Below are 6,000 nucleotides of genomic sequence, written 5' to 3'. Positions count from 1 at the left end.
CTGCTTATTAATTGTTAGTATGGTAGATGTTAAATTTAGGATTAAGGTATCTAAAATATAGTCATGTAGAATAAGGCATTAATATATGCTTTATTAGGACTCATAGACAGCCAATATGCTAGTAATATGCATGCTAATAAGCAACTAGTTAATAGTGAGAATTGGTCCTTAAATTAAAGTGTTCCCCAGTCTTAGCAACGCAAGCTTGGCTTATCTAAACAGAGACAGTTAGACCATCATTTTTTTTTTATCTCTTCTCTCATGGTTTTAACACTGTAAAAATTGTTTGTGAATTTTAGATAAAGTTACTGTTAAATGCTACAGTAAAAACCCATTAATTATATAGCTACACATTGCCTTAACATATGGTAAAAACTGTAAATGTGTTGACATCATATTACATACTGTAGGCCTACAATTTTACTGTAAACCACTGTAAAACTGTCATGAATCCGGTCAGTCCATTATATTGACTTTCACACCACACAGACTGTTACACGTCACCCTGGACTACATTTCCCATGTTCCATTGCACTGATTGGACTCACCCACAGTCAATCACATACACTCTTATATTACACCCTCTCTCATCTTGTCTTTTGGACTATGTTTGCACCTTGGCTGGACCATTGCTTGTGTTATCGGATTACCCCTCTTGTCAAGCCCTCTGGATATTGTTAGCCATCGATCGATCACACCTGTTTTGGATTCTGTCTTGCCTTGCCCTCAGTATATCTGTTCGCCATTGTCTGACCCTTGTCTGTATTGTGACCGCGTCTTTGAATAAAAGCTTGCAAATGGAACCACTTGTCTTTCGTCCCTGTCGCCCCGTTACAGAATACTCTGCCACACAAGGATCTGTTCAAGTGGACACTGGCCAGGTATGGACACTGCAAGAATTTTATTAACCCTTAAACAAGGCACATGATCATTGGAGAACTATATTCAAGAGTTTTTAACCATTGCTCACTATTCGGATTTACGGGACATTATAAAGTTTTTCTGTGATGGCATAAATCATCCTCTCAAGTCTGAGCTTAGATGCTAGGGTCCGCGTTCATCTCTCAGTCAGTTTATGGACTATGCTTTGTTGTGTGTTGTCTCTTTATTCACTTTGGGTGTCGCAGAGGAGGAACAGTTCACACTCACAAAATGGATGCGACAGCGGATCTTGGTCACAAAATGGTTGCCACAACAATGCCCCGTCATGTCTCAGATGCCATTCCTGATGGAAGCAGTCTGTGAACTCTCTGCCTGTCCAGTCACGGCTATGGAGGCCGTCTGCAAACTCTCTGACTGTCCTGTCAGGGCTATGGAGGCCGTCTGTGAACTCTCTGCCTGTCCTGTCATGGCTATGGAGTCCATTTATTAACTTTTATCCTGATGTTGAATCATCCATCTGTCCAGTTTCTACTAATGAGCCTGTTTGTGACATGTCAGCCTGTTTAATTCTAATCAGTGTTCTTGACTTTGATCTATCTGTTTGCCCAATTTTGAATAATATGTCTGAATTTTCTGTCAGTCCAGTTTCAGTCACTGAAGCAATTGCCTGTCCAGTTTCACTCATTGAGTCTAGTTGTAAACTGTTAACTCAACCAGTCTTTGCCAAGGATTCCAATGTTGAATTGTCTGCCTGTTCAGTTTCAATCAGTCAGTGGTCACCAGGGAAAATATTGATGAACTTTTTGAGCTTCCTGCCTCGGTCCTTGCGACGGTATATGCTCTGTCTGTCCCTTGTGTTTCAGTTTTTCCTAGATCCCAGTCTCTACCATGGGTCTCTCCTCCGTCTGCTCCACCGTGGTGGTCTTCTGCTTCGTCTGCTCTGCCGTGGTGGCCCTCTGCTCCGTCTGCTCCATCGTGGTGCTCTTCTGATCTGCTGTGGTGGGCTTCTGCTCCTTCTGCTCCACCGTGGTGGTCTTCTGCTCTGTCTGCTCCAACATGACGGTCTTCTGCTCTGTCTGCTCTAGTGTGGTGGTCTTCTGCTCTGTCTGTTCTGCCGTGGTGGCCTTCTGCTCCGTCTGTTCTGCTGTCGTGGTCTTCTGCTCCGTCAGCTCCGCCGTGGTGATCTTCTGCTCTGTCTGTTCCACCATGGCGGTCTTCTGCTCTGTTTGCTCCGCCATGGTGGTCTTCTGCTCCATCTGTTCCGCTGTGGTGGTCTTCTGTCTGGCTCGGGCGATCTTCTGCTCCACCATGTTGATCTTCTGCTCTGTCTGCTCCACTGTGGTGGTCTTCTGCACCGTCTGCTCCACCGTGGTGGTCTTCTGTCTGGCTCGGGTGATATTCTGCTCCACCATGGTGGTCTTCTGCTCCATCTGCTCCGCCGTGGTGGTCTTCTGCTCCAACTGCATTGCCGTTGTGGTCCTCTGTGTGGCTCTGGGGGTGTTCAGCTCCACAGTGGGGATCTTCAGACTCATCTGTTCTGCTGTGGCGGTCCTCAGTTCCACCTATCCTCCCGGCTCTGCCCTGGCATCCTGGTCTGCTGGCTTTGCCTCAGTCCCCTGTCCCTCCACTTCCACATGTCCCCCACCCCCCCTCCCCGTTATGCCTCAGCTCCACCACCCTCCTGGATTGCACTATTTTGGGAGCATCTGGAAGTCACTACTTACAGGGGTGGGGGTGTCCCGAATCCGGTCTGTGGCCTTCCGTCCGATTGCAACATCTCCCATGTTCCATTGCACTGATTGGACTCACCTGCAGTCAATCACATACACACTATATTACACCCACTCAGATCCTTCTCAAACTGCAGAGTATTGTTTAGCATTTTTTACTCTCCTACCAATAGCTACGTTACCGGGCCAGTTTAGTTTTTCTGTCTTAGTTCCCAATCTCAGTTCTTAGTCTTGTTTTGTCTTGTGATCGCCTGTTTCCTGATTATCTGCCTGTCTTGGTTTTCTCTCGTCTTGTCGTTTGGACTATGTTTGCAACTTGCCTGGACCATTGCTGGTTTTTTTGGATTACCCCTCTTGTATCCCTCTGGATATTGTTAGCCATCAATCAACCACGCCTGTTTTGGATTACTCTTGCCTTGCCATCAATATGTCTGTTCACCATTGTCTGACCCTTGCCTGTTTTGTGACCACATCTTTGAATAAAAGCTTGCAAATGGATCCGTACATCTCTCGTCCCTGTCACCCCGTTACAAAAACATTGAATTGCCATTAGGGCTGGGCGATATATCTAACGATATGATCATGCGCATCTAGTCAGTAAATCTACGGCTCTTTCTATTAAATGCCGCTCCATTTGAAAGCAGGTGATGGCGGTTTAGCGGTAATCAGGGAACCAGATTTACTGACTAGATGCACATGATCATATCGTTAGATATATCGCCCAGCCCTAATTGCCATTTTATTTATGGTAAAAACAGTCATTCTCAGAAATCCCTACACATCATATATGAAAATGTTTTATATATACATTTTGGGAAAACTTTAGTTTAGGGACCAATTCTTACTATTAATTAGTTGCTTATTAGCATGCATATTAGTATCCTGTTGGCTGTTTATTAGTACTTACAAAGCACATTAATACCTTACCCTGCATGATCCTATTTTAGATCCCTTAACCATACCCCATACCTAAACTTAACAACTACCTTACTATTAATAAGCTGCAAATTAGCAGTTTTATTGAGGCAAAAGTCGTAGCTAATAGTTACTTATTAGAGAAAACTGGTCCCTGAACTGATGGTGATTTTTCTTTGCTTGCATGACTATACCATCTATAAACTTGTAATGGCTATGTTTTATGTACATACCATGTATGATGGACTGTGATTCATCATGTGGCTTACCACCTATAATATCATGAATGTTATCAGTACATTTTACAGGGCAAAGCAGATTTTGTCCATATCCATATGGTGGAGCCTTTTGTCTTTTGGCTTGATGCTTTCTGCCTAGTAGATTCTTCCTGTATTTTCCTATATTCATGTCAGATTTTGTGTATTATGTTAGCTTATAGGAGTAACTTTGTACAATATCCCCACAAACTATCTGTAAACTTACACCATACTATTGTTTTTTTTTTAATGTCATGGAATTAGATTAAAATATCAAAACAAGTGACATTTATTTAAAGAAACATAGCATAAGAACATATAAGGGGAATCTGGCTGTGACTGTATTTGAAAAAAAAAAAAAAAAAAAGCTATAGCGCTGCAGTGATGATGTATTTTTGAAGCCCAGCCTATAAGTTTGCATCATCCTGGTTCCCTTGTCAAAAACCCAATAAGATTTTTCCACTGGCGTTTAGATAACTGCAGAAAACAAGCTCTGTGATCAACAAAGGTTTATGATTCTTACATGTTTTGTTCATCATTATAGTAGTTACAAATGAACACAACTAAATACATTTGCCTGTAGAAAGCTTAATGTAGGCTATAAACAAAGTCGCATGACTTTACTGTTACCACCATTAAACTTCCGATAACTCTTATGGTCTTTATTTAAAACATTCTCTCTGAAAGTTTGAGTTAGAATAGTTTGCAAGTGTATGATTATAAACACAGTGAGGCTTTGAAAGTGACTAGTAATGCTAACTTGTTTTGGGGTTTTTGCTTTCAAAAATATGTAATTCCTGCAGACAATATATATATATATATTTATATATATATATATATATATATATATATATATATATATATATATATATATATATATATATATATATATATATATATATATATATATATTTGGACAAGTTCTGGTTTGTCAGAAGTTAGTAAAACATGTCCACAGTTAATGTGATAAACCACCCCTGTGGTTAAGACACCGGGGACCACACTTCCACTAAAAGTCTCTGGGGACTAGTTGGTTATTTTCACTTCTGAGTAAAGGCCTAGTATTTGTTTGCAGATGTGACCTGTTTTGATATTTTTTTATCCAGTGCAATGACAAACACTTTTTGGGGGCACAGGTTGTGTGCTATATTAGTGAATTATCATCTACTGTTGTATTTAGATAATATATTAAATTACCAGATAAATAAATTTTGTACTAATGGTTTAGACATTGAAATATAGTCATCAAATGTAAGTTTCATTTGTAAACTGCACAGTATGGTCTGTGTGTTGTTTTCTCTGGTGTGGTCTATGCATGAGAACGCTGGCCGCGGGATACAATACTCATTTATAAGGTCTGTCGTTCTCATGACAAACTGTCATGGCGATGCCGGCGGCTCTTGTTATGTCAGACAAACTGGGTACAAATGGGGTATTATTTGCCACACAGAGGTCCGTTCGGGTTTCATCTGGATCTGGGTCTGTGTCATTGCACCCCTGGTCTGCTCTGGTCCACTGAAAGCTGGTTTCCAGGGTGATAGAGAGGAGGAGGGGGTCGTCAGAGGCCCCTCCTCAGGACTGCGTCCCGCCGCGTGTCGACCCCTCAATAGAGCACATCTGCAGAAAGGCAGGGAGCCTCTGCTTTTGCCCACTGACCCGTTCATACTGCAGCCACACAAAAACACACCCAACAAATTTTATACCCCAAGCACAGGCCTTCTCTGCAGCGTCGCCTGTTGTCATAACTCAACACACACACACAGAGTGAGAAAGAGAGAGAGAGAGAGTGTGTGTGAGAGAGAGAGAGCAGTTGCCCTGGTCATTAGTAAAGGGGGAAAAGTCAGATGCAGGAATGAAAGAAACCAGAGAGAAAAAAAAATCAAAGGAAAAGTTAAACAAAAGGCAGCTCTAAAACACAAAACACTCCATGGAGATTTGGGAAGAAAAGGGGATATTGGGTTATGAAAATGAATCAGGGGGCTTTTATCGCACATGCAAATGGGGCTTTTTAGATTTCTCATTTATTACCCTGAGAGAGAAGCTTTCAGCCCGCTGTCCGTACAACCATCTCTGTATAGTCTGATATATGCAACCCAGCTTTAGCTCTGCCCTGTGATAGGGCAGCGCTACAACACAGTTGTTATTTGTGTTTTGTAATATTTAGTCTGTCATTTATAGCTCATTTCTTTCACATTTAGTCAAGCAAAAAGTGACAA

This window comes from Cyprinus carpio, chromosome B5 (genome assembly GCF_018340385.1).
Source record: "Cyprinus carpio isolate SPL01 chromosome B5, ASM1834038v1, whole genome shotgun sequence".
In the NCBI taxonomy this organism is placed as follows: domain Eukaryota; kingdom Metazoa; phylum Chordata; class Actinopteri; order Cypriniformes; family Cyprinidae; genus Cyprinus; species Cyprinus carpio.
The sequence above is the reverse complement of the archived record's forward strand: the minus strand, read 5'-3'. Positions refer to the sequence as shown.